At 23.7% G+C, this 14,183-nt stretch overlaps 1 protein-coding gene across 1 annotated transcript in view; it reads left to right on the plus strand.

Moving 5' to 3' along the window:
- The window catches only part of LOC112693064, a 179,050-nt gene that overhangs the window by 21,292 nt on the left and 143,575 nt on the right, over window positions 1-14,183 (plus strand). The window contains exon 2 of the mRNA XM_025567958.1: window positions 2,077-2,190. The gene's annotated coding sequence lies outside the window, so the exon portion shown is untranslated. The remainder of the gene's footprint in view (window positions 1-2,076; window positions 2,191-14,183) is intronic.

Consider the following 14,183-nt stretch of genomic DNA (forward strand, 5'->3'; position numbering starts at 1 on the left):
ACACACACACACACACACACACACACACACACACACACACACACACATATACACACACATACATGGCTTGGGATGGACAGGGGATAGGCAAAGAGGGCAATCCAACAACTGGGGAAAAAAAAAACATAAACAGAATAAAGTTAGCACCGTAAATCATTACCAAGCTTTGCCATTTAAGTGCAGGCGAGGAAAGATGAGGTTATGATGTCGGTTAATGGAAAGAGGGAGGTAGTGGTGGCAAAATGAGATGTAACTTTTACGAAATAAACGACTTGGTAACTTGGAAAAACGGGATGTGAGGTGTGTGTTTTTGAGGAAGGAAGAGGAGTGAAAAGGAGGAAAAAGTTTTCCACCCTTCTGCAGCACTCTCTTACTCTCTCTTAATCTGCTTATTAGAGTTATGCTTCCTTTCCATACCTAACGTGCTCTGACATAAACCCGTCCTACTATACCGTACACGCCGAATATGTCCTAATTTCACAAAGAGGCGAGAAATTCAACTCTTCCACTCTGTATTTGTTTATATATATATACAGGATGTTAACTATGTTAACCGTTTTATAATGTAATAACTAACACAGATAAGTGGAGAAAATACGACGAGTCACCCTTTGTATATAATATATATTTAACGCCGCTTCACCACAAAATTCGCCTGAGACTTCCAAGATAACGGTATACGCGTAACAGAATTTATCAGATTTGTTAATTCAAATGAACTTGTGTAAATTAGTATGTGTCTATGTTATACTCTTTATATTTTTTCCCATTTCATTTACTTTTTTTTGACAAATAATCAGATCATTGGGTTTGTGTTTACATTCGCCACGTCGCGTCCTATTCGGAGCGTGTGATCTTGTTCAACGACGACGTTTTTGGGCGCGCAGTGATCGTAATCGTTGTTAACCGTTCGACCTCCACAGAATCCAATTACACACCCTTGCGATCACGCTATTGGTTAAACGACATGTTGACGATCTAAGCTTACTATAGTAATTTACGTATGTTATTTTTACATGGAATATAAGAAAAAATTCGTATGGTTCTAACCACATAACCAATGTAAAAATATTATTGTAAATATTATTAACTGTGTATTAACTGTTAGTTGTATGGAATGGAAATAATAAATAGCTAATGTATTTGATTACTTTGTTTTTCTTTTATAAATAAAAATTAAAGGTTTCAGATGTAATATCGTGCAATAATAAAATTTTTTTTTTTTGTTACAAATGAAAATTGTTGTAACTCTATATAGAAAATTATAAAGTAAATTATTATTGTATTAAAGATTTATTTTTTTTTGTGTGTTGTATTGGATTATGAATTTTAAACTTTGATTTCTTAATTAAAAGTAAATAAATAAGTTATTAAAGAAAATCAAATTCTTAATATTTTTATACATATTTTATATATATTAAGGTATTTTTTAATTTAAAAATTAAGTATAGAAAACTATAGAAAAACTCTTTTGAAAAATCCTATTAATTTATAGTTATTGCAATCATTTTGTCTGAAAAAAATAATAATTATTGATTATTAAATATTTGTAAACATTTAACAGAATTATTTAATAACCCTTATGATTTTATAACTTTGCAAATTTTAAATATGGAATATTTTTTCAAGTTCATTCAATTTTGTAATTATTATTTTAATACATGTTATTGTGCTACGGATTTTTAGTTTGATATTATTACTATTCTTTTATTATTATTATAACCATTATAAAATATACAACACTAAAATAATACAATAATACTTTTTGCTAGCTCTTGACAAGAATTAGGAATGAAGAAATATTTTGGAACGTAATAGTTTCATATATTTTATCATTTATACCTACTATATAATTTCAATAAAAATTAAATTGTTTATTACTACCTACATTAGTTTCACGATATTAAATAAATAAATAAATAAATAAATAATACTTATTAAAGATTAAAAAAAAAATCAATAATGTCTTATAACAATAATTATTACTATATAATACATTTCATGTGAATATATTTATAACTTACTAAGATATTATATAGTGTGATTTGTTATACATAAACTAATTTTTAATTTCAGAATTTACGATATCTTGTCACATTTTTGGTGCTTACCCTCAATCATCAATTATACAATATTTTGTATAATTAGAACAAAGTTACAATTCAAAGTTTTTTCAAACATCATTCGAAGGTAAGTGACAAACAAATCTTTATACTATTGTAATATCACATGTAAAACAGATAGGTTATAAATCAAATATACTGATAATTTGTGCAATTAATAAATAAATATAATTCGAATAGAATGCAAATAACTGGGTGGTATATATGTAACGACTCTTGTATTGTAACTTATAAGTAAAGGTAAATTAATACATTTTAAAATTGATGTTAAGTTCAGTATAGCAAAATTATAATATTATTTTTAATATATATTATTAATCCATAAAAAATTATAACATGGAAACATTCAAATATGTTAGGTACGATGAATAAAATAAAAATATACCTATCTTAATTAATAATTAAACAGTAAAAATGATTCTAGCTTAAAAGCATTTGTATTTATCATCATAATAATTAATAAATAAGGCAAAATATATTTAATATAAAACTAAAAACAATATAACTATGCATGTATGTTGGATTTTTTAAAGAAAATTGAATAGTATTTTTTGATATTAAAATGTAAATTTTAATTTTTTTTTTAGCATTTAGTTATGGAATTCATTATTAAAGTTGTTATTAAGTATGTATTAAATTATTTACTACAAAGTTACCAAAAGGCATCTGTAGTAAAAATGTCAAATAAAATGATCACTATAACTAAAGATATAAATAACAAATGTCCAATTCTAGAACAACTAAAATTCAAGTATTTATTCTTATCCACTAGTTATAACAGTGGATAGGAGGAGGCTGACGCTATAAGAAGAAAACTCAATATATTTTCAGTATTGCCATAAAATACAATAACGACAGTTGGCGTAAGCTCGGGTCTATACTTTAGTACAACCTAGAATAAGGGGGAAAATAAGACAAAATAAAAAAAAACTCATAGGTTCCAGTTTTCACCTGCCGTAATTGAAACCTCTGATTTATATGTCGGGTATACTACGATTCGATGTATCTAAAGCTTAAAGATCTCCAAAGCTAAATAAATATTGAATACAAAAAAATGCGTTCAAAAAAAAATATTACTACAGTTTATAATACTACAATATATTTTATTGTTTGTTTAAACTAGGGAACTCTATGTAGACTATAGTTTATAAAGTTACTCATTTATAAATCTGTTGAACATTATCGTTTGATGAACCTGAAGTTATTGCATTATAAATTACAGTTAAGGCTTTCTATTAATTCATCGGAATTAAATTTAAATGTTGAATTATGGAATGTATTTAGTTTAATAAGCTTTTAGAATAGTTATTGATTTATAATAGTATTTTTACACTAATCATGTTGAATTGGACAAAAAATTTAATTTCAATGTACAATATTAATAAACAAAATATTTAAAAGTGGGCTAGTTTAAACATTGATTTTCATATCTATTTTGTTAGAAAATTAATTAAAAGCTTAATTTTTCATAAATTTCATCTATAACTTAAAATATTTATATAACTTATAAAATATATTCTTAATATAAAAGTTTAATTCTAATTATTATACAGTATGTTCGATAAATATTTGATTCGATCCGATTAACGTTTTGTTTATATTAAAGTATATTAAAATATTTATATTAAAGTCTTGTAAACAGAGTTGAGCATTAGTCGAATAAAATATTATTCGATTGATTATTTGAAGAAAAAATTGTTCTTCATTGATTTATTCTTAATTTTATTATTGATTTTAATTTGTATTATTATTCTTTATTCGTTATTCCCTATAATCATATAAATAATAAATTTAAATTCTAAATAACGATACATAATAATAATATACTTATTATTTAGACTTAAATAATATACGAACCTAACCTCGTATATAAAGGTAATACATATTAATACATATAATAAATGATAAAAATAAATTAAATATACTTTTATACTTAAAAGCATTATTTAATTAATATCATTCAAGATTTTAACGAATAAATAAAATAGTTATTCATGCTTTTATTTTTATTCTTTATTTTGATTTATTTTTGTCCAACTCTGCTAGTAAATGACAATAATAAGTAAGATTTTATCGCTTTTTAATTCAAAAATAAACTGTGATTTATTATATCAATAGAATACAATGTATAACTAAGTTTTCAAAAAGTTATTTAAGATAAGATTTTTATCTACTATGAATGATCCCATTTTTAGATTTAATAATTTAACTGATAATCAGGATCCCATTAAATATATTAATAGGAAAAAAAATAAGTGTAAAACATTGTAATGTGAAATAAAGGGAAATAATTAGTATGTTGCCTTGATACATTCTTCATTGAAAATATAATATTTAATTTATATTTTTGGTATTTAATGTAAACCAAGCTCTATTAATTATTTAAGTAGTTAATAATAATAGAATATGTGTAGCATTCATTATGTAATTTGAAGATATAGTAGTTTTATAAACTTGACACAAGTTTATTTTATGTAACCATCTACTTGTAGAGATTTATCACATTTGAAGATAAATGTTAAGGTTAGGTTGATCAAAATGTTGATCAAAGAACTGATAAGATAGAAATATTTAAGTCTAAAACTAGAAGTATAGCATAATTTCTTAAACATCTTACATTTATTTTTTAATGGGTATATTTTATGGAATATTTATAACACAGAAGCTGTAAAAGTAACAGTTATATGATTAAACGTTATCTTATGTTTAGTTATTCAATAGATTCAACATATAGCATATTTAGTGAATTATCATAGTTCGTTTTTTTTTTATTAAATAAGACTATTATTAAATATTATGATTATCGACTAATTTGGAATTTCAGCTGAATAGCTTAAAGTCCTTGTTTATGAAATTATATTTTATTTTTATTATATTTTAAACCTTACTTATTTTTTATTACTTGTACTTATATTTTTCTAATGATTTATCATACAAAATATTTATTTATAAAAAAGGCTAATACGAGTATATTCGTGCACACCAATGAATTATTATTCAAAATAGTATGAATTTTGGAATCTCATGTTAAATTTAAAATTCCTTTAAAGTTCATTTGCTTTTTATATAAAACTAATTAATCTAGATAACTTACATTTTTCCAATTGACTAGTTCAGCCAACCAATGACTCGTGCATATAACTCTATTACACTAATTTAATATATATTGAATACTTTACTTTTTATGTTTATTCGCGAAAATAAAATTCACTCCATGTTCATAAGAACAGGTTTCTTACATAAATTTAGATAATCTATTTATTATTAGTCTTCTATTTATTTTATAATTATTTATTCATTTTACTATTTACTGATCAGATAAACATATAAACATTCATACTTTTGCACGGGTTTATGAGAAATATTTTAAATATTACACTATCTAAAATTTGAATGCAATTTTAATACGTTAAATTTTTGTGGTACATAATTTTATATAAATATTTGTGTAAACATAAAATAAAAAACTTCACTTGAGTATAGCCATGTGACATATCGTTGAAAATGATAAAACATCCTTCATTGTGACATAAACTACAATGATAGTAGTTTGGTTAGTGATGGTGTCCTTTACACGCAATGTCGATGTCTGAAAAACGTCCTCCGTTCCACCATTTAGGGTCTGAACACGGATTTAACATTGAATACCCCACCGTATGCATATTATATGATAATAAATGACAGCCAACAATAATCCGTTTGAGTTATTGCGTGAAATATATCATATTATTTGACCCGTTTCACTGCCATCTTTTTCGAAATATTTTTCAGCTAAAAAATGTATTAATATTTTTCACAATATTAATACATTGTATAGTGTTAACGCTCACCGGTGTACCATTTTATCGATCTCAGAAACATATAAGAAAACCTATATAGTTATTTTACATATTTTTGTACATTATTATATGAAAATCTAATAGGTACATATAGAAATAATTTTTTATACTTACATTATAAGTTAGTCTTCTAATTGACTTAATTGGTAACGAAGGTTAGATAAGAAACAGAAACTGATGACTAATTATTTTTATATTTATATTTGAAATCATAGTATCCTTAATTTCAAAAAGTAAAGATAATGAGTAGATCAGCAGCTATGCCTAAATATAATATAAATTATAATATAAATTACTCTATAAGTATCAGTACTTTTTAATTTCGTAATCAGATTGGTGGTGAAGAAAAAAAAGAAATAATATTTAAGTAAAACGTAAAACTTTTAAATTTGCTTTAATTAGTCTCATTGTATAAGCACTAAATAATATTAATATGAGTATTCAGTAATTGTTTCAAGTCTCTACAATTAATAATTTATAAAAGACAACAAAGTAACTAATATCCTTTTTTTATATTTATATTTACTTGTATACTTGTATAAATGTATATATCAGATATACTATATTAGTATCAGTACCAAATGAGTATTTCGCTAAAATTCAATTCTATAAGTTTCTCATAAAACTTTTTTGCGACTTTCCGTTAAAATGTTTTTATATTGAATACTGAAAATAATAACTTGTTAAAAATATTCTATTCGACTGTCATTTTTTAGGTATTTAAGTTAAATATTTTATACATTATTATTACAAAAATATTGCAGATATTTGTGATTTTTGTAGAAGATTGTCAAAATTTAAAATTTAAATGGGTTCTTATAAAAATATATTGAAATTATAGATATTTGATATTTTTCTTTACAAGAGATTTTTTTTGATCAACTTTTAAATTTTTCAGACATTTTTGTGAAACTTAAATTATTTTAACAACATCGACAAATTAATTAAAATTATTTCTTAAAAAGTAAATATTTAAAACATATTAATAGCTTTATAAAAATTAAGTTTTTTTGGACATTATAACATCTCTTAAGATCGGTTTTGTTATCATTCAGTGAAAATGTCAAGTTTCTTCGATTTTTTTTTTTTTTTTTGATTCCCGTCGAAAAATAAATTCGATTTGGTCAAAAACCCATATCCTATACATTTGTCCGTTTACTTACTGTAACTTTTTGTCAGTTTTTTTTAGTTATTTGGAAAGTGGTTTAAAATTAAAAAATGACCTCTTGAAAGTAACTAGCAAACGTTTTCTATAAAAAAACAACTTTCCTTTTGATAAGCTGGTTGAAATCGTGTAGAAACCATCCGTAAAAAAAAAACATGTTACAAACAATACATTTCTAGTTTCACTCAGTTATTTTTGATTTTATTATATTATGAGAATATTTTTTACTATGGTATTTAATATGCCCAAATTGTATAGTATAGTAAATCAGAAAAACGATTTTGTTAGTATTGGTAACCACTATAGAGATTGACGGGTGTAATTTAATTTTGTGCCTAATGAACTTGGCATTTACGTGTTACCCATATTTTACTACTTATTCTCGGGTATTTTGGTCAGCTAAATTATTCTAATTGGTTTTACTACTATTAAGATTATTTTGATATTAGGTTTTGGTCCAACGTGAATGTTCGTAGAATGCAAAATCTGATAACGATAAACTAACGAGTTTTCCATCGATTTTATTCAGTACCTTGCAATACATTCCGAAATTTATGTTTAATATTGTAATTTATACACCGGCCATTCCACTTCACTCGGAGCTTTTTGCAAACTTAATAGATTATAATATGATAATAATGTGATGTTTACCTAAATGTTTGACTGAAAATCTTGGCTCATGTCCTATTTTCAAGAAATTTCAAGGAATAAATATTAAATTTATTTTTTTTTTATTCAAAAGTCTTCGGTAATAATGTCTAATACATATAAGTTATACCATTTTTCAATATTAACTATAAATATTTTTAAAATAAGTAAATAATATAGTTTTTATGCAACACTTCATCAAATGGATTGATTGGATGGATTTCTTCAACATTCACAGTATTATTTATGGTATTTAAATTGGGGTGTTAATGGGACGTTCTCATTATCACATATGTACAAGCATTCAGTGGTGTTGTCGAATTATTTTTACTTGTTTATTCATGAATAATTTGATATAATTTTCTTATGAAACGCTATAATGAATAAACGGTGGACATAATAATTTTATTGGTTTATACAAAAATTATCCTATTTATGAATGTAAGAACATTATGACAATATTTTGAATTATTAAACTGTAGTTACTACCTCAAATGTAAATCGGGTAATAGACGGTAAATGATGAACTTCATATAAATTTTGGAATTCTATGCCATTTTTTAAATAGAATTTATGTATGTCATATTGAACTGATATTGCTTCACGAAGAAATCCAAAAACTTTACAGTTCTAAATTGTTGTTGACTTTGAGTTGCATACATATATTTCTAGGATTATTTATTTTGGAACAAAAAATATGAATCAACCGCAACGTAAATAATTACTTTTAAATTAAATTAAAATAATTTATAAGTAAAATGATTATCTACTGAATTAAAAAACTTCTTAAAAGGTTTTACATTAACAAGTTATCATTAAAAGAATAATTATGTTTAAATATATGTTTATTTTAAATATGAAATATGATGTATTTGGCAGACTGGATCTAGCATTCTGATTTGAAACTCGATTAATATTTATTGAATAAAATATTTAAAAAATATGAAATTGAATATAAACATTTTTAATTGAAATTTTCATACTATTTATTTTTATTTTTATGATATAATAATAAAGTATAAAATAATATTTTGATTCGATGCCTAATTATTTAAAATTTATGATTACTAATTAAGTATGTTATTGATTTTTTGAAAAATAAAACATTATGATCACGAACGAAATATAAACAATTAAATTTGTGCTATATATATATATATATATTTATCGCTTATCACTGTTTTCTTTTATTTCTGATAATAAGTAATAAGTGATTTTTTTACATTATTCTGGCATCATAGTAGTTTTCCATCCAAATAATTAATTATATCTTCATATTAGAGTTTTTAATTTTTTTATAGAAGTAAGTTTAGGTTAGTAAGTCATGGTTTATTTAATATACTCGTTTAAAATTGACTAAACTTCTTTTTTTTTAGAAAAAAATCTGTACATTTAACTGAAGTGCTGAAGAAAGCGTATTCTCGTTAAGGTCAGATGATGGAAAATCAATTCTTCACACACATTCGTTTTTTAAAAGTTTGACTTATTACTGTTTACTCTATTTTTATGTCCTTCGATTAAATTTAATTTCTAAAGAATCTTACTATGAATTTTATAAATTTTTTTATTTATATACTAAAATATTATTTTTTGTTATACATTTAAAACTTGAGAGCATAACAATTATTAGTCACAATTTTAATAAACCCTTTTTATTCAGCTTATATATTATATTTGAGTATAATATGTTGAATTTAGAGTTAAAAAGGATATACATAATTTAATATTTATTTTTAATCATAAGGTACGAATTAAAAAATTTTCGAAGCCTTGTATAGCATTGATAATTAAAATTGATATTTTAATTTACCAATTTTTTTTATTTGAAATAATTTGTCAGCGTCGGTTTTCTATTATGTCCATTTTAGGAAACGGTTATTACAATGCTGATCTTCAAATTATTCAAATTCATAAAAAAAATTTTAAATTAATTTGTACAATACATACAACTTTCTAATTATATTTATAAGTAAGTAAATTCATCAAAAATCTATATATATATATATATATATATATATATATATATATTTATATATTATGGGTTAAGTACAAATTACGGATAGTCTTCATATTATCCGAATAATGTGAATATTAAAAAATATTAAAATATAAATAAATAACTATTGACTAATCGTCTGGATCTACGAGTATTATATTTTCTACTAATTTTTGTCACTATACTGAAACTAAGAATTAACTCATCGAGAAGATTTTCCTAAATATTGTTCAAAATAACAAAGATCATGTATAGTTGAGCTAAAGAGTTATATTGGCTACAAAAAACTTTGATGTCAACGAAATGAATTTTCAAATTCAAATTAAGATAGCTGGCCAATTAATGACATACAAATCAATTGATTCCGTAAATCACCAAGGTTATTTGGTGGTTATCTATCCAACAGAGTTTTTAAATTCGATGGAATTACTTAGATTACCACTTCATAATCTGCAATTAGAAATTAGGTCGGTAATCATTATGTTGCGGAAAATAAACCAGCCACGTTTTTGTAATGGCACTCGACTTGTGGTGAAGAAATTAATGGACAACGTCATCGAAGCCACAATTTTGGAAAGGAAGTACAAAGACGAAGTCGTTTTGATTCCACAAATTCCTTTGATACCGAACGACATGCCATTCGACTATAAACGGTTGCAATTTCCATTGTGGCTAGCATTTTCAATGTCAATAAATAAATCTGAAGAGCAGTCGCTTAATGTTTGTGGCATTAATCTTGAAAATCCACGTCTTTTACATGACCAGTTTATGTCGCCTGTTCCCGAGTTGGAATATCAATAAAACTATTTTTATACGCACAAGAATAAAAAACTAAGAATGTTGTACATCATAAAGCATTAGAATAATAAACACTTTTTTTTTAAATTTAAAATTGAAATTTTTTTATTAATTGAACCAATTGGAATTCAATCTAAAAATATCATAAAAAATATAAATATTACGGTTTGAAACACCAGTAGCAAATAGTAAACAAATATCTTCTAATTTCATTAACATTATTCTAATTTGATTTGAACACGCCCGACAAAAAAAGTAAACTTATAATTATTTTGAATTCAATCATTCTAAATAGCTTACGAACGTTGCAGTTTTACCATATTTTACACTCAATTCTGTAATTTTTTCAAGTATTATTTGGAAGATTTCATGGTCAAAAAACATGTACCAATCGTCTATTGGTTTATTATTTTTAGCTTTACCAATCACTCCTGATAAATGAGATATAATATTTTGTCGTTGTATGTATGATCGAGTAGTTGCATCTATTTTAGCTCACTTACATCTATTTTATCATAATAAAATCTTAAGGATCTTGCATGTGTATCTGAAGAACTATTGCTACTTACTATTAAGAACTACCATCGTCTTCATTGTCACTATTACTATTTTCGAATTCAGATACTATTAAATGATCACTTATAATGTATGAATTATCACTTAAATCACTATCAGAAACAATATCTAAAGTTTTTCAATATCAACATAATTTAAAACAGCCATTTTGAACTAAAAAAGTCTTAACGTTTTTGTTATCAAAAAAAAAAAAATTTATACACAAATGGTATAATAGGGTAATATGAGACTCGTTGCTTTGATAACTTATTATGGCTATCGAACGATTGAGAAAGTTATATACCTTTTTGGCCCAACGATTGAGAACACTTAAAATTAACAAAGCACTTATCACTAAGACCCAAAAAAAAACCCAAAAACGAATACGATTGAGAATGATTTTATGTGCAACGTTGCCATATAATTTATAATTTATCATTTAACAAATATTTTTGAAAAAATTCATACATATATGTAAAATATATATTGTCATATATATATATATGTAAAGTAAATATGTTTAAAAAATTTCAAAAATGTAGAATTATAAAAATATGTATAAAATATGTAAAGAAAAATGAGGTATCTATAAATTAGTTATAGCAGATTATTGTATTCAAACATACTCTAAATATCGCTTGTGTCCTTATATTTCTAAATAAAACGATATTTATTACTATATAATAATACTAGATTTTCACCACGTTCACTTCGTATAATTTTAATTTCATTATTTTTCATTATTTGATGAAAAGGAATGCGCTACGTAATATATTTTATAAGCTGACGAATACTTCGTTGACGTTTTTGCGACGACTACGACGCCTGTAGGTATCTCGTATATGTATCTGGTATTTAAGTTACTAATAACATCCGGTTAATCCAATAAATATCAACCATATCAGTTCAGCCAAAAGGTATAATTTTCTTAATCGTTCGATAGCCGATTATTGTACTCAAATTATTGTTCCATTAAATTTGGCAACGTTGGAAAAAAAATTAAATATTGAGCATTCTCAATCGTGTTACTAAAAATAGCGTCCTCAATTGTATTTTACCACTCATTATACCACATAACACAATCATGGAATATTAAATATTTTCGATGTATACCACACTGAGACATATGATTGAGGAATAAAAGGTTTTTTTTTTATTTTTTATTAAAATTAGTAAATTTACAATCTATACAAACAAGGTATAATGAGTAAGTGTGATGACTTAAAATCTTAAAATAACATTAATTATAAAGAAGGAAGGCTCCCAACAGTGCCATCTGACAAGAAATTTAGGAATAAAAGGTTAGAAATTAATAGATAAATTTCATAGCAAAAAATAATTTTAACGGGGTATTCTTGAACCCCACGATACCAGTTAAGGGTTAATATTAATATTTTCCTAATTCATACTTTTGCGTGATATTAATTATATAATGTATTTTTAAAAAAATAAATTTACTTTTTGAATAATATACTCTGTATAATTTGATGTATCCGTCAGTAATAAGATATGTTTTAAAATTTCTTGAAATTAGTTTTTCATAGTTATAATTTATATATATAGTGATAATTATATTATATTTACCAAATTATTTGTGAGTTATATTTAGGTTATGTATTTATCATAAAGAAAAAATAGAGAAGATGGATGATGGAAATAATTAAAGAAATCGAAAAATCATTCTACCGTAACTTAATCATTATCCCTATATAAAACGAATATTGCACTTACTTTGATATTTTATTTTGAAATTAGATTATAACACTTCTAAAATCGCTTAGAGATCATAATATTATTTTCTTTTTTTTGCGAACGTAATCATTTTAAGTGTGTATTTTATTTATGAATATAAAACTATTTGTGGAATAGAATGGGCAAGAGAAAGAAAGTATTTTGAAATAACTTTCTCTAAAATGAAAGAAAAATATATTTTCAAAATTTATTTAAGGGTTCAATGGTAAAAATCATAATTTCTAAAACCAATGCTCTTATGACAGTATCAGTTTTTATATTTGAATTCTTTGAATAAAAACATATGACTACGAAATCTCCACAGGGATCATTACTATTTCTTTTTCAATTTTGATTTTCAATTCTGCATTTTTTATTGAGTGAGTTTTATATACTTAACTATTAGGTAGCTTCACAAAAAATAACTGCACACTGAAAATTCATATAATCTTGGCTGTTTTGTTTGAAAAATTCAAGCCAAATATTACTATTAAATCGAAGTGCATATGTCAAATAAGAAATTATCTTACGAAAATCAAATTCAGAAGTTGAGATATTTTTGTGTTAAGATTCTTTACGATATATAATTTACTTTTTGTTTTTGAAACTAAAAAATAACAAAAATATAATGGAATAAAATATAAAATATATAAATAGAAAATAGAAATTTCTTTTTAATATGGTACATTTTGCATTAAAATATTAATCTATTGATTTTTGAGAAAATCATAATATAATCAACAATATTATTATACTTTAATTTTGAATCATATATATGAAATTGTTGTTTTTAACAATTATAATACAAATATTTTGAAAATTATTAATATATTTGTCTAATAATCCCTACGATATTACAAATTGATTATTATTTTACTATCACAAATTCTTTGTTTGCAATATATTTCCGTACTAAACATAAACACTGGATATTAGGCAACTTTCCGTATTTATCGATGCATTATATATATTTATGTTTTGGATATTAAAGTATCGAAAATTATAGAAATATATTTTACCTATGTATTCTAAACATTAAAATGTGTAATAAGAATAAAATATTAATATGGATAGTCAAATTGTAATTAAGTAATATCTAACTTTTATTTAGACACAATTTTTTATAATCCATACATGATATATTTAACTACTTATATATTTAACAATACTCGGAATTTCATATATGATGGACATAGTTTTCACGAAAATTGTTAATATAAAACTCACATGAGTTTCATAGAAATTAATACATTAAAATTTAAATTTACAATGTTACTATACTATTATTATATAATAGTATATAATAAATATATAATATAATATATATT

The sequence above is a fragment of the Sipha flava genome, unplaced genomic scaffold (genome assembly GCF_003268045.1).
Source record: "Sipha flava isolate LNK unplaced genomic scaffold, YSA_version1 80_pilon_pilon, whole genome shotgun sequence".
Lineage (NCBI taxonomy): Eukaryota > Metazoa > Arthropoda > Insecta > Hemiptera > Aphididae > Sipha > Sipha flava.